The 16,709-nt window shown below is 43.1% G+C and overlaps 1 long non-coding RNA gene across 2 annotated transcripts in view; it reads left to right on the plus strand.

The window, feature by feature from the left end:
- Window positions 1-1,716: 1,716 nt before the first annotated feature.
- LOC147911288 (uncharacterized) overlaps window positions 1,717-16,709 on the plus strand; it is a 65,236-nt gene continuing 50,243 nt past the window's right edge. Inside the window, exon 1 of one of the 2 annotated variants that reach the window (XR_015551327.1) lies at window positions 1,717-1,935. This is a non-coding gene — a long non-coding RNA (uncharacterized LOC147911288). The other variant, XR_015551326.1, reaches the window with a different exon arrangement.

Below are 16,709 nucleotides of genomic sequence, written 5' to 3' on the forward strand. Positions count from 1 at the left end.
GGGGTGAGGGCAGCAAGATGGCCCGAGGATGCAGAGGCGAAGAAGAGCCTGAGAAAGGCCTGCACCAATTCCAGCGTCAAGACCTCCACTGGTCTGTGGACCCTGTGGGAATGGGGAGATCCCAAGGCCGGGCACCCTGAAAGATGTCACCACCCAGATTACTTTTTTTCTGTTAATGCGTTGGACCTCCCCAAAACTGCCTAAAGAATTGAAATACAAGATCCTTCTCTGGAAGGAGCCACTGTTCTATGGAGGCTGTAGCTATAAATATCCAAATAGTTGTTACAATAGGAAGAGGCACCAACAAGCCCTACCTTATCAAAAATTCCTATCTCTCCCAGAGCAACTTTTATTCTATGGGGGCCTGCAAATAGTTGCCAGGCAAAATAGTTTACGTCTCTCTCCATGAGACTTGTGTTTCTTCCCCTCAAAATCCCAAACCCCCTTTACCTCCAACATCCTCCTTTGTCTTTAGCTGAAAGATAGTATTATTTAAGAGGAGAATCTCTGCCATTGTGTTGAGAAACTGTTTCCCAGGTTTCTCCCATATATACATGTTATGAAGCCAATTTAATCAAGCATGGATTCTTTTTTACTTCCTATTTGCATCAGGAACATAATTACTAGCTAGAGCCTAATTTGAGAATATTCATTAGAAATGAAAGATGTCATATTTAAGAACAGAATGGAATTCACTGAGGCTTTATTCTTGGGATATTTGTAGGATTAAGTCAGGACATGCTGCGAGAGTGATAAATAAGTTCTATATATTTTTCTTCTCCAAGACCATGGATTTCAGACACATTTTATACCCATGTACTTTGCAACAATGAAAAACAATTGAACACTGACCTTGAATATTTTGCCCTCAGATTCATTAGTCTTTAAAATATAAATTGAGCAATTTTATCTAGATGAGTGAAAGACTATGGAGACTTCTAGAATGTCACGTTAGGTCCTTTAGAAGTGAAGAATTGACTTTATAAAGCATTTCTATTCCTTCTCATACCTTGACAATACTGCTAATGTGACTCTGTTTTAAAGAGGATAATGACAGGCTTTACTTTGATTTGCACCTTTTTGTTTTAAGTGCATTTACTTAACATTTCTCAGCCTCTTTAAAACTTTTATCATTAAGCTCAACCTTCATTTAAATCACCAGACCTATTTGATGAAGGCGACGTGAATATTTACTTGCAAACTCCTCAGAAATTACTAATTTAACCTTACTTCAGATGATCCATTGTAGAACTCAAACTGGATTTCCCAGGCCCCTCAGAATGGCTCATAACTATGTGTTTGTACATTATCTGGGAAGATATTATCCAAGGGTAATTGTTCTTCCCAAATGCTTTCTTTACCTCAAACAGCAATACTTCCAAAGTTTTAATGAAAATGTGGCCAATTTGGTGAAAACCAAGTGACTTGTTTGTTTTAGCATGCCAATGAGATTAAGAAAATAAGTATTTTAACTATTGTTATTGATTACTAAAATCAGAAATTAAGAAAACAAACTTCTTTGTCCAAAGACATTTCTGCAAGTGAAATCGTCGGAAAAACAGACAGCTAGCCTCCCGTTTTAACCACTCAATCATAAGAAATGTAATATGGTGGGCAAACATGTGAGCGTTGTCACCTGCACGAGTCCCCAAAGCTGTGTCCCCATCACGGCCACAGATCAGGGGAAGGAGCCAGCAGAGGGGAGACAGCTGTGCCCTCAATGTCCTTCCTTCCTAGGTCAGAACTCAGTCCCAGTTGCTCGCTGTCTAGTCTTCTGGGGAAGCAGAGAATTCTTCTGGGGACACGACACATCAGGTGTTAAGGATGTCATTGTTCTTTTTTAAACAAATGTTAGATCATGTAACGTGCTTCTCAGGACAGGAGGAGCCGCCTCAAGGGAAGGCAGATTTTCTCCAGGAGCTGATGGTCATCCAGGTAGAGCAGAGTCAAGGACTGCAGAGAGCCAGCCCGCTTCCGCTCTCCCTCTCAGGGACACCTTGGACCCCACACCCCCACCCCCCTCCCGGTGCCCCCCAGAGGTTCCCATTGTATCCTTGGAGGCCGCGCATGCGCAGGACTGGCTCTCAGAGCGGCAGAGGGGATGGCGAGCTGGAGAGCCCCGGAGAACGTGCATGGGAGGCGGGGTCCCTGGTGCGGAGGTGGCCTCCTCGGAGGTTTGTGTGGGGGGATGGGCGGTTTCTGGATCCTTCCTCCAGGATTTTCAGCGCTGGGGAGCTCTCCTTTCTGCAGTGTGGAGGAGCGCTGGGCAGGAGGCAGCGCTGAGGTAGGCATTGGGCGGCGGGCTCGGTGTGGAGATCTCCGCCGCAGATGGCGGGAGCGCGGTGGGGGGGTCGGCGGATGGGGCCGGGGGCCGGGGCTGCTGGCGGGCTGCCCCAGGCGGGGGAGCCCAACTCTGTCCCTTGGAGGAGCAGAGGAACGCCGCCTGGCCGGCGGGCCCCTCTGCCTTGGCGGGGCCCCACCCCGGCGGGGCCTCCTGCCCACCCAGCGGAGGTGCAGGGGGCGGCAGGGAGTCGCCAGCCCTCTGCTCGCGCCCTTGAGTTCGTGCCCCCGGGGGCCCCGTCTAGGCCAGGTCTCTACATCCCCGGGTGAACACTTTCCTTCAGAAGATGGACTGTGGTCTGCGATCCTCTGCCTGACTCAGCTCAGGCTATTGGGCTCCTCATTGCGTTCTTTAAACAAATAAACGTTCCTACTTCCTTGGGACCACTTTTATAGAAAAGCCTAATCCCATTAATGGTTTCTGATAATTGACTCTATATTTGCAAGGTGAACTTTGAAGCCTGTGAATTGTTGTAAACTGCATTTAATGAAAGGAGCTTTAAACAGTCTTTGGTGAAAATTATGTAGCTTCCTAATAATAATTCACCATATGTTAACATAGACTGATGACTGATCAATTGATGATTGACATAATGTGTACGGAATTTTGTTTTCAGTGGAAAGGTTTTTCTTGGCAGTTGGTGCTAAATTTAAAATCGGATAAGGAGGAGGTTTTTAGAAGTAGTATATAGTGTGTGTTTTGTCTCCATACTCATTTAGAATTGTAAGAATTTAGATTTGGAAAGCTCATAGAACAAGAATTTTCAAATTTTGATTTGGCTGAGAGGGTGAAAGGTTAAAAGGCCAAATACGGTAGGATTTCATTTATATGATATTCTAGAAAAGATAAACCATAGGGAAAGACAACAGATCGTTAGTTGCCATTAGTTTTAATATTTAGTTAATCATTTAGTTTAATAGTTTAATCATTAGTTTTAATATCTATGATTAATAAAATACATTTTATTGATAGCAGCCTAATTATAGTTTTGGATGATACCAGAATTTAACAACCTATTAAATTCTGCAGTAGGAACAAATGACATGTTGGTTATAGGTGTCTTTGAAGTGTAAGTATTGTTGGTAATGAATCTAAATAAGCATTTTTGGATTGTGAACTACTGATTTTTTTACTAGATCCTGTTGGACATGGCATATTACAAGTTTCAAAAGGCTCTTTAAATTATTGTAGCAGGCTGAAGCTATTAAATTGTAATGTAAGATCTTTATAGATGAAACAGGCAAAAATACAAAAAGCCATTTATCTTTTTATCTTTGTTAAAAAATCAAGTAAATCTTACCATATACATGAATGACTTTTGGCTAGACAGACCTGAACTTGACAAGATGGACTCATTAGTATAGTGAATTTGTTTTGCATTGTTAAAATGGGAGAGGACATATGTTTTTCCTGAGGGTGACCCAAGTCAATATGGTAGGTTTCGCTGTTTATATGCTCTTTCTGAGTTACGATCTTGAGTAAACAGCTTGTCATAGACGTACCAAGAAATTTGGGCCATTTTATGTATCAATATTTTAAGATATCCTATTTCCCTGATAGTTTCCAGTTTCAGGGTATCTGGGAAAAACAGTTTCTGAACATAGGTACTTTGGAATATAATTTTTGATTGTTGACTTATTGAATCATAGAATTGTGGAGTTGGAAATAATTTTAGTGGTTGTCGAGCCTAACCTCTTCATTTTCCAGGAAATGGAAAGTGAGGTTTCTCAAGTTAAGTTGTCCATAGTCTGACTGCTACTTAGTGGCAGAGTTGGAACTATATGCTCAGATGCTTGTCTCCAGATTCCTAGTACAGTGCTGTCTGTGCTACGTACTATTAAGTAGACAAACCAATGAGTTACCTTCCCAGATCCCATATGTAGCCAGCAGGGTTGATTCTTTCCCATATGCATATTTCCTTTCTTTTTTAAATAACTACTAACCACAATTAACTCATTCCCATACCATGTTTAATGACTATATTTGTGTGTGTCTCCTCGAGCACACGTGGATTCCCTAGAATGGAAACCTGCCTGTGAGTGGATTGCTGGACAAGGGGCTGATGTGAATCTGCAACTTGACGAGCTGCAGCCAAATCATCCTCTGAAGTTTTAACAATTTCCATTCCCACCAACAGTGTCTGAGTCATCCTTGCCCTGGGAATTGTCAGATCGGGATTGTCAGATTTTTAAAGTTTTGCCAATCTGATGAGTGAGAAATGATGTATTTGTTTTCCTCTTTGTACAACTGTTTTGACAAAAGCATAGAGCTGTGCCACTACCAAAATCAAGACACAGAACAGTTCCAGCACCCAGAACTCCCTTGAGCTGCTCTTTTGTAGTCAACTCTTCCCCCACCCTTAACCCCTGGCAACTAATGATCTGTTGTCTTTCCCTATGGTTTGTCTTTTCTAGAATATCATATAAATGGAATCCTACAGTATTTGGCCTTTTGAGTCTGGATTCTTTCATGTAGCACAATACATTCATTTTAGTGTTCATCCATGTTGTTGTCTGTATCAACAGTTCCTTCTGTTTTATTGCTGAATGTAGTATCGTGTGAATGTACCACAGTTTATCCATCCAGCAGTTGTAGGACATTTGAGTTATTTTCAGTTTTGTCTTTTTTGACTATGAATAAAGCTGCTATAAATCTTTGCAAACAAGTTTTTGTGTGAGCATTAGTCTTCTCTTGGGTAAGCACATAGAAGTGGAATTGCTGGGTCACATGGTATGTGTATGTTTAACTTTATTTTAAAAACTGTTTGTGGTAGCAAAGTCATGGCCCAGAAAGATGTCCTAATCCCTGGAACCTGGGAATACATTAGTTTACTTGGCAAAGGTGAATTAAGTTTGCAGATGGCATTAAGGTTGCTAATCAACTGACTTCAAAATAGGGAGATTATCCTGGATTATCCAGGTGGGCCCAGTGCATCACAAAGGCCCTTAAAACGGAAAGAGAAGCAGGCGAGTAGAAAAAAGATGCAACAAGGGAGGCAGGGCAAGAGAGGTGCAGAGTTCTTGGTCTTGAGGGTGGAGGAGGGGGGCCATAGGCTAAGAAACGTGGTGGTCTCTAGAAGCTTGAAAAGGCTAGGAAATTGATTAACATTTACAGTCCCCCCAAAAGAACCTAGCTCTGCCAACACCTTGATTTTAGTCCAAGGAGACCCGTGTCAGACTGCTACCCTACAGAACTGTAAAGCAATAAATCTGAGTTGTTTTAAGCCATGAAATTTGTGTTGATTTGTTACAGCAGCATAACAAACTCCACTTTATTTTTATTTTTTTTAATTTTTATTTATTTATTTTTCCCCCAAAGCCCCAGTAGATAGTTGTATGTCATAGTTGCACATCCCTCTAGTTGCTGCATGTGGGACGCGGCCTCAGCATGGCCGGAGAAGCGGTGCGTCGGTGCGAGCCCGGGATCCGAACCCGGGCCGCCAGCATCAGAGCGCATGCACTTAACCGCTAAGCTACGGGGCCGGCCCACAAACTCCACTTTAAAACTGTTTTCCAGGGGCCGGCCCCGTTGCTTAGTGGTTAAGTGCGTCCGCTCCAATACTGGCGGTCCAGGTTCGGATCCCGGGCATGCAGTGATGCACCGCTTCTCCGCCCATGCTGAGGCCGCATCCCACATACAGCAAATATAAAGATGTGCAACTATGACATACAACCATCTACTGGGGCTTTGGGGAAAAAAAGAGGAGGATTGGCATGGATGTTAGCTCAGGGTTGATCTTCCTCACAAAAAATAAATAAAACTGTTTTCCAAAGAGGCTGAACCACTTTGTCTTCCCACCAGCAATGTAGGAGTGTTCCAGTTACTTTCCACCCTAAATTAACACTTGGTATGTTCATCCTCTTTAATTCTAGTCATTCCAATAGGTACGTAGCAGTATCTCAATGTGGTTTTTATGTGTATTTTTCTCACGATTAATGACGTTGAGCATCTTTTCATGTGCTTATTTGCCATCTGTGTATCTTCTTTGGTGAAGTGTCCAAATCTGTGCCCATTTTAAACTTGGATTTTCTTATTGCTGAGTTTTGAGAGTTCTTTATAGTCCTGTCAGATATGTGATTTGCAAAGGTCTTCTCCCAGTCTGTGGCTTGCCTTCTCCATCCTCTCACCAGTGTCTTTGTAACGTCTGTGTAACGTAACTCGAGAGGCTCCACATGACCTTATTGTCCTTCGTTGAGAAACAGAGTGAGGTTGGATCACCTGAGTCCAATCAGACGTTGATCAGAGTTGGGGCTGGGTCTCACTTTTAGTAAACCCAGCCCTTCCGCTTTCCCCGGTTCCTGTTTGCTGTGCTCCCCTCCCCCGCACAGGGGTCTGGTTCTAAGTCTGGTAGATCTCTCTCTCTTCAGGTTTGGGAGCCCACAGAAAATTCAGCTACATCCTTCAGACATCTCAGCGCAGCTCTGCAGCCTCCTACCTTACATCGCTTCACAATATGGCACATTCCCTGAAGGTCAGACTAGCAGTATGTTTGACTTAGACCACTTCCACCACTTCTGGAGGTTTCACTTTGTTTTGTGGAAGCTTTTGGCCTAGCTCCCCAGATTCCTGTGTGGCACCAAAACTTAGTACAGGTGCTGTGATAAGAGCAGTTGTGTGTCTGAAAGCCCTCGGGTTTCCTCTGCCACACCAGTCCTGCAGAATCACTGCAAGTTTGGCTAGTTTCTCTTTTCCCTAGCCGAGACTCGGACTGAGCAAGCCAGATCCTGGGCAAGCACCCAGAATCAGACAACGCCTGCAGGAGAAAGAAAGATAAAAATCCTTGCCCACATAAAAGACTTTTTCTTCTTTTTGGAATTTTAGTTGGTTGATTCTGAAGTTCTCTGATGCTCTGAAAATATATTTATGATTTATCTGGCTTTGTCCAGTTTTGCAGCAAGAATGCTTTCCTGTCCTAGTCTCCTCTAAAACAGAAGTTCCATTGTCATTAGTTTTTAACTCCATCAGTTATACATTGTCAATATTATTATTGTTTCATTAAGTCATGCTTTCAATGATTTATTCAGATGTGTAACCGTTTTTATCCTCATGATCCATTTTTACCTCTTAGCATTTCTTCTTCTATCAATTTCTTTCTCCTTAAAGTACATTCTTTTATAATTTTTAAGTTTTTTCCTTGAGGAAGATTAGCCCTGGGCTAACATCTTTGCCAATCTTCCTTTATTTTGTATCTGGGTCGCCACTATGGCATGGCTGATGAGTGGTGTAGGTCCACACCTGGGATCCAAACCCACAAACCCAGACCTTGGATGCGGAGTGTGCTGAACTTAAACCACTACACCACGTGGCTGACCCCCTTAAAGTACATTCTTTAGAAGTTCCTTAATGAGCATTTGTTGGTGGTAATACTCTTAGTAAGTGTTCCCATAAAAATATCTTTAAGTCACCCTAGTCCTTGAGATATGGTTTGATTGGATATACACTGAAAGTTATTTTCTCTCTGTACCTTGAATATTTAATCCAACTCTCTCTTGTCTTCCACTGTTAAGAAATGTATCATATGTCTAAATGTAAGTCTCCGTAAGTGTTCTGTTCCTCTGTGGGGCTTTGAGTATCTTCTTTTTTATTTAGTGTTCTTTGCTTTCCCTGGATGGATCTGGCTCTAGATTTTTTTTTTTAATTGTTCTTGAGATGTATTCAGCTTCCTGAACCTAGAGTAGAAGTCTTTTAGGAATTCTGTAAATTTCTGTTATTATGTGTCAATATTCCTTTAAATCATATATATATTTATATTATTTAATTCAAAAATATATAAACATAACACATTCATTATATATTCATTAAATATATATTTAATTCAATATTATATTATTCAATATACTGATTTGTATTATTCAAAAAATATACATATATTATTTATATATGTAGTTTCCTGTACTTGACCAAACTCAAGCCAGGCTCCTTTGAGCCCTATTCTTGTCTAGGCCTCGATCTTGGCCTATAATAACTACAGCCTCTCAGCACAAATGATTTCACCTCCCCACACACAATTTATAAGACTTAAAAACTGACATAGTTTCTAACAGCTCAAATCCACATCCTTAGGATGACCACTGCCCCCTTAAAGTGCCTGCCTGAGAAAGCTCAAGGCAGCCATAAGAATTGACTGTTCTGGCCAACACTCGATCATTGGACCCTGACATTCCTTTCTTAGAGCATTTACCCAAAAGTGCTTACAACTGTGAATCTTTCCTCTGTCCTTTTGAGTTGTATGTGTGTCTCCTATAACTCAGGAGTGCATTTCTCAAGGTCCTGAGAGCCATTGGAGGACAGGGTGTCTGTCTCCCAGACTCTGTGAGAGGAGAGAAGTGAAACTTTGATCATTTCCAACTAGCAGACACAACTGGCCAGATCACATTGCACTGACCAACACTCTGTAACTTTTCCCTCCCTGACTCTACTGAGCCCCTGCTCACTCCTCTGCCTGCTTCCTCATTCTCCCTTTCAAATGCCCAGTCACCTCTGTACAAATCAAATTGAATTCAGTTCATCCTGTTCCTTCTTCCCTATTGCAGTGGTATATGCCTGATTAAAATCTGTCCTGACCACTTTAACTAGAGCCTGGCTTTGTGTATACTGTACATTTAACACACATACAGATAATCTCATGCATATGCATACATACACATATACAAACACAACCTTGGGCCCTCCAGGACCAGTTAAACTGACCCCATCTTATCAACAGAGTATTTAAGAGTTTTCTTTCAGGAACTGAGACCCCTCGTCCAGTTCAGACCAGTTGGGACCACCAACTCATCAACTGGGAGTTCACAAATGCTTTATATGTGACGTTTTTGACATCAAGGAGCTAAAAACTCCATTCTCCGATCATGGTAACACTGCCAATTTGTGAACACACATCCGATGAAGAGCCATGAAGCTTGACTTTGCTTGTGCAGATCATCAATTCCCTCACTTCTCCTTACTTCCAATCATGTACCTCCACATGTCAGACCACCCTGCCCTTCATCCCATAAATTGTGCCCCAAGCCCTGGATCAGGGAGACAGATCTGAGACAGACACATGCCCCCTGTCTCCTTGCAGATCAATCTCACAAAATAAAGCTACACTTCATTTCCCAAAAGCTGATGCCAGAATAATTGGCTTTTTTAATGTGCATTGGGCAAGAGAACCCCAATATTGTGCAGTAACATCAATACATATATATACACTTACTGGTTGTTTTCTCTTTTTTATTTTCTTTGCTGAGGAGGATTCACCCTGAGCTAACATCTGTTGCCAATCTTCTTCTTTTTGCTGAGGAAGATTCACCCTGAGCTCACATCTGTGCCAGCCTTCCTCTATTTTGTATGTGGGTTGCCACCACAGCCTGGCCACTGATGAGTGGTGTAGGTCCACGCCCAGGAACTGCACCTGGACCACTGAAGTGGAGTTCTCTGAACTTAACCACTAGGCCATGGGACTGGCCCATCTCTAATTGTTTTGAAGATGTTACTAGATATGCAGTTGAAGTTTCACTATGATCTCTGGATTTCCTTGCTGCTCCTTTAGTCCCTCACTTCAGTGTATGTGTTTTTTGCTCCATCTTTCATGCTAGAGAAATTCCTCAAATATCAAGTGGTCCTTGGCTACCTGTTCATATGTTTGTGATGGGAAGAAAACAGCTGAGTAGGATCTCTGTGGGCCTGATGGAGCCTGTGAATGTCTGGACTCAATGTTTCTTCAGGGGTGTTGAGTGTTGAACTAGTAACAGGCAAACAATGTTGGTGCCCACACTGATCTCTAACAACGTACTTATTCCACACATTCCCACAATGACAGACATCCTCTGAACATGTGGAAATGCTGACAACACACACCCACACCCACATACACACTATTTGCAAATGACCAGCAGCATTCAGACTGTAAACTACACGATAATGCACACTGATACTCAGAAGACACACACAAACACAGACACATACAGACCACTCACTGTCTCAGAGACCACAGTGACTTGAACTCTCTAAACACACACACATCAACAAAACACACTTTCACATAGATGCCATAATAGCCATGCACCCTGTGACCATACAGAATTGCTGAACACACACACATCCACACAACAAGGAACGTGGTTGTGCACGAGTGGGCTTGATCAAGAGGTTTTTCACACCTCAGCATCAACATGGACACCCCAGGGCGAGAGGGAGAGGCAGAGGGCACAGGGAAAAAATGTGGGGAGCTGTCAGGAGGCACTTGCATAAAGCAAATATGATACCTACAAAGCTGGTTGCTAAATGACATATGACTCAAGGGTATGAGGACCCAAAAGGATCTGAAATGGTACAAAAAAGGTGACTGATACAAACCCATCACAAGATATTTAAATGTAAGGAACAGTGATATTTTAAAAGGCACTGAAGAGAGTGCATCAAAGCTTAGATATAATTCCAAACAATTAATGACATGGAATTCTGGCCAAAGAACAGCCATTATTGCTGTTAAAATTCCTATTTAAATGTTTCTTATAAAATTATAGAAATATTCCTTGAAAAATGACAAATATTCATTGGTTTAAAATATTTAAAACATTTCAGGATAAAATTACTGCAGGTTCCACTTTTTTTTTTTTAAAGATTTTATTTATTTATTTTTTCCCCCCAAAGCCCCAGTAGATAGTTGTATGTCATAGCTGCACATCCTTCCAGTTGCTGTATGTGGGACGCGGCCCCAGCATAGCCGGAGAAGTGGTGCGCGCCCGGGATCCGAACCCGGGCTGCCAGCAGCGGAGCGCATGCACTTAACCGCTAAGCCACGGGGCCGGCCCCAGGTTCCACTTTTATTGAGTAGCTTTTCTTGGGCAGCTATAAGAGCTGGACAAAGCACACAACAGCTGTTTGGAGGGTTGTAGAACATCCTGTGCAGACAGGACTTGGGGGTCTACAATCTCTGAGACAAAGGAAACACAAGATTGTGAGCACCAGCTCCATGCGGCTTCTCCCCTAAGGCATTTGCTATTTCAATGGTGAGAGAAGAGAGTCTGAGCAGAAAGAGGAGGAAAAATGAACTGAAATTTGGTTCCAGCCAAGTCCAGTAACTTCTGCTTCCAGTCAGATGTGGTAAAGGCAGAGCAACAGTTAAACATTGATTTAATAAATACTGTATGTTTGAAAACACCAAAGGGATGTGGAAGCAAACAGGACTAGATGAAATAAAATTTCAAAAAGGAAAGAGCCTTTTTAGGTGAGATTGCCAGACATGCCCTCACCCGGGGGAATTTGCTTAATCTGGACTCTGATAATCAGACCTGTCTTACCAAAAGACAATTGTAAGTACAGTCTGTCAGAATTGATCTATGTTAGCTTTTAAATAGCACAAGTTTTCTTTGACTGTTAATTTTTACTGCCTCCACTAGGAGACTCTATGAAGGGAAAGACATTGTATCATTTGCCACATGATCTCCAGAACATTCTTCAGTTTGGGCTGTATGACTTCTATAAATATTTGTTAATTGTTGGTTTCATGAATGCTATGGACTGAATGTCTATGTAATCCAATTTCATAAGTTAAAATCCTAATCCCCGACGTGATGGTATTTGGAAGTGGGGCCTTTGTGAGTTAATTAGCTTAGATGAGGCCATGAGTGTGATGCCCCCATGATGGGATTAGTGCCCTTACAAGGAGATGGAGGGCCAGAGCTCTCTCTGCCAGATGAGGGTAGAGCAAGAAGCTGTCCTTCTGCAAAACAGGAAGAGAGCTATCACCAAAAGCCACTCAGCTTGAACCTAGATCTTGAACATCCCAGTCTTCAGAACTGTGAGGAATGCACTTCTCTTGTTAAGAGTGCCCAGTCTAGGGATGGCCCGGTGGTGCAGTGGCTAAGTGTGGGTGCTCTGCTTCGTGGCCCCAGGGTTCATAGGTTCAGATCCCGGGCATGCACTGATGCACTTCTCAAACCATGATGTGGCAGCGTCCCATATAAAAAGTAGAGGAAGATGGGCAAATACGTTAGCTCAGGGCCAATCTTCCTCAGCAAAAAAGAGGAGGATTGGCATCAGATGTTAGCTCAGGGCTGATCTTCCTCACACACACACACACACAAACACACACACACACACACACACACAAAAGCCAAAGATGCCCAGTCTAGGGGTCTGCCCCATGGCCTAATGTTTAAGTTCAATGAGCTCCTCTTCGGTGGCCTGAGTTCGGTTCCTGGACACAGACCTATACCACTCATCAGCAGCCATGCTGTGGGCATGACCCATATACAAAATAGAGGAAGACTGGCAAGGATGTTAGCTCATGGTGAATCTTCCTCAGAAAAATATAAATAAATAAAGTGCCCAGTCTATGATATTTTTGTTACAGCATCCCATACTGACTAGGACACTGACTGTGTGAATAAGTTCATTTAGATTGACGATCCTTCTTCTACATGACACGTTATTGTCAATCATTCCTAAATTGATGTGAGTCAAATTTCCCTTAAGGATCATAAAGATGTTAAGGCCCTTCTCCCTAGTTATGCACATATTGATACACATGAAAACATGTTGCGTCAAGTGCTTTATTGACAACTTAGTCTCACACTAGATCTTATTGGCCTTCAGTGAACCTCAGTGTTACAGTCAGTGTATTCCCCAAAGGGCAATAAAGGAAAGTCCCTGGACTGAAGAGGAGTCGGTATCCATCGTGCAGCTCCTGCCCTCTGCCCAGTCAGCTCCAGGGCAGGGTCAATTTACAAGATAGGCTTTTTTCCAGGCAGCTCTGTGTTTCTCCCAGCCTGTTCTCATTTAGGATGATCTCACCAGGAGGAATGAGTGGAAATTTGGAGGGAAGAGCTACAGAAGGCATCTCCCAGGGGAAATTCTTTGTGGTTACATGACCTAGAATATGGACACCTGACTGCTCTAAGGTGTCCTGAAAATGGAACCCTTCCCATGTCTGCAATATCCTTCCATGTCCTCTTTCCCCTCCATCTCTCTGTTCTTGGTGGAAAAATTCCCTTGGCAACGACAATAAAAAAATGAAGGTAGGGAATGGCCCATTTCCAGTCTCAGAATTCTGTGAAATTTTACTGCCTATCCCCAGTCTCCCAGGACTGACACTCTTTTTATTCTTTTAAGATTAGATTACATTTTAATCTCCTTTAATCAGAGTTTTCTCTCATCCTTGTTATGTATATACATGTTCTAATACATAATATTGAAAACATTATTTTTGGCCCTACAATTTCCAGATTCACTCATAGTTGTTTTCTGATGGATGCATGCCTTTGTAATTATGTTTATAACTCCATTAACTATAGAAATGACTAAATGATGAGTAGTAATGTACTAATACAGGAAAATGGTCCATTTTTATTCAACATAAAGTTTCATGTTTTCATCAAGACAAATACATGAATACTTAATTGTTCAGCAAAAACTCTTACTGTGTACAAGTAAGCAATTATAAATCTATTGGAGTTGGTTTACCTTGTCGATTATTCCTTGTTTCCGAATTGTGCATTCAGCATTTCCATGAACCCATTAGAATCCTGCATCTTTATCCTACCATTTTATTTTTTTTGTTATAATTTTTATTTATTTATTTTTTCCCCCAAAGCCCCAGTAGATAGTTGTATGTCATAGCTGCACATCCTTCTAGTTGCTGTATGTGGGACTTGGCCTCAGCATGGCTGGAGAAGCGGTGTGTCGGTGTGCTCCTAGGATCCGAATCCGGGCCGCCAGCAGCGTAGCTCTCGCACTTACCACTCAGCCACGGGGCCAGCCCTATCCTCCCGTTTTAAATACTAGGTAATTGACAAAAGTCCACATGACTTGTTCAGTTGTGTGCTAGTGGATCCTTTGTAGGGTGTCTTCCCAGTTACGTTTTCAAATGATCATCGACAAAAGTCCACATTACTTGTTCAGTTGTGTGCTAATGGGTCCTCCGTAGGGTGTCTTCCCGGGTACGTTTTCCAATGTGAACTCCAGCTGATGGCCTTGTGACACTGATATAAATACTGGTGTCTCCACAGATCATGGGGCCAATGATGTGTGGTCCTTTACATAGTCATATATAACCTAATACTTTTCATCCTATTAGTGTAAGGAATTCTATGGAAGGTAGATTGGTGACAATTAACAAAAGATGATTGATTATGAACATGCTGTTAGGGAGAAAAATTGAACCTCTGGGTATAAAGGTTTACTTTTTATGCAATTAATCAGCCACCCTAACAAACCCTGTTTATAGGCAGGTCTATATACATATATATATTAGATTAAGATTATATCACCTATTAGTTTGAATGTGCTTTTGTAAAGTATGCCTTGTTTCTCTTGCCCTTTCGTACTGGGAGAAATATGGAATAGCTAGAAACTGACTGGATTACTCTGGTCTGAACTCAGATCATGTAGGGCTTGAATCGTTTAACAAATGAGCGATTAATGGCGGCTACACCACTGGGATCTCCTGATCCAACATCGCGGTCATACACCCTATAGTGGATATGGACAGTAAAATAGGACTGTGCTGTTTTCCCGAGGGTAACTTGTTCTGTTGATCAATATTTTGGATCAATAAGTGATAAAATATTTTGACTAGCTGGTCTAGATTTTAATCACTCAGAGGTTATTTTATTCTCTGAGGTCACCCCAACCAAAATTGTTAGTCCCTTTAAGTTTTGTTATCCCTTGATTTGGCTTACCTTTGATTTTTTTAAATTAATTGGAGCTCCATAGGGTCTTCTCGTCTTACTTTGTCATTCCCGCCTCTTCAGGGAAAGGTCAATTTCACTGATTAAAAGTAAGAGAGAGTAAAACCCTTGAGTGGCCATTCATACAAGTCCTCATTTAGACAACAAATGATGATGCTGCCTTTGCAGGGTCCAGTCACTGTGGCCTTTACACCGTGTCACTGGGCAAGCAGTGCCTGTAACACCAGAAATGCCAGAGGAGATGCTTTTGGTAAACAGGTGGGGGCTGTGTTTGCCGAGTTTCTTTTACTTTTTTAAATCTTTGCTTGAATGCCTACCTGTGTTGGGTTAACAGTTAATGTAATAAATAATTATTGGGTTGAATTTATTTTATTGTTAACTTTCGGTGATTATCTATCTGTTCTAAGATTATGCAAGGAGAAATAATTCTTGTTCCTCATAGTAACAGTACTACTTCTATGAATTAATAGATTAATGCAGTATTAGATTAGGAGTTAGTTTCTGAGATTGAAATTAAGATAAGTATATTGTTGCACCTGAAGGCTTTCTTAATTGGTGGCTGAATTTAGGCCAACTAGGGTATTGTTTGTACTCCCTCTCTAAGGAAGGTTGTATCCTGTATCTAAAAGGCTGTACCTCTTTAGGGCTGAGTCTGGGGAAGGCAGGAGGCTGGACAAGTGTGGAGCTGGCTCTGGCCCAGAGGGATGAGCAAGAGACACAGGACACCTGCTGCCACACACAACCACAGCAGACATCACCAATCAGTCACGACATGCTGGGCTGCAGAGCCCAGAGAGCCCACCAGTCCTCAACAAGTTGCACACGGAAGCCACTCCCGGGCAGAGCAGGGGGCAGTGATGAACCCATTTGCCATCCCAGCTCCCCTAAGACGTGCTCCAGGCCTCCTTTCCCCACTTACTCCGCCAGCTCCTCACTGTCCTCGGGACTCAGGCCTTCAAGGCCCGCCAGCAGGCTGCTCCAGCACTTCTCCTTCCTTACCATCGCCTCCCCTCTCTGCTCCCACTCTAGTTCCAGGGCAAGTTACCTGTGGCTCCTGAGTGATGCTCTTTGGCCTGGAAGGGCCTTCCTTCACGCCATCCACCCTGTGCATGCCTACTTACCCTTCAAGACTCGACTCCAGTGATGCCTCCTCAGGAAGCCCTCCCTGACGCTCCATCTCCCTAGGCCTGCTCTGGGCCACCACTCTGCCTCCTGCCCACATCTGTCACTGCCTGGAACCTTGCTGGGCCCCATTCTCTGGTCTTCACGTGTACCCCAGCCCCTCAGGTGGGAAGGAAATTCTTAGGCTCAGGGCAATGGAGCAGATTCCTGGACTGTGGTGACACTGCCCACCCCAGGAGAGGTCATTCTTTGGGCCTTTTCCAGCTTTGGCCCATTGCAGCTCAGCTGGAGCCAGGACACAGGGAGGCTGGCTCTGGGCCCAGCAGATCACAGCGTCGGCTTAGGGAAAAGTTACAGGGGGCCACACAGAGGGGCTCGGGACAAAACTCCAAGTCGATGATACCCTTGCTAAGGGCAGCAGGGGCCAAAGGCAGCTGCACAGGCCACAGGAAGTGCTGGCGAGCTTTCCATCTGCTCAGAGAGTCCCAGGGCTGGATAGAAGGAACTCAGGAGGCCCATCTGAGGTGGAGGTCACCTCGGGGGCATGCAAGCAGAAGCTGAGGGTCCCA

The sequence above is a fragment of the Ceratotherium simum genome, unplaced genomic scaffold (assembly GCF_057802395.1).
Source record: "Ceratotherium simum simum isolate JZ-2026a unplaced genomic scaffold, ASM5780239v1 HiC_scaffold_44, whole genome shotgun sequence".
Lineage (NCBI taxonomy): Eukaryota > Metazoa > Chordata > Mammalia > Perissodactyla > Rhinocerotidae > Ceratotherium > Ceratotherium simum.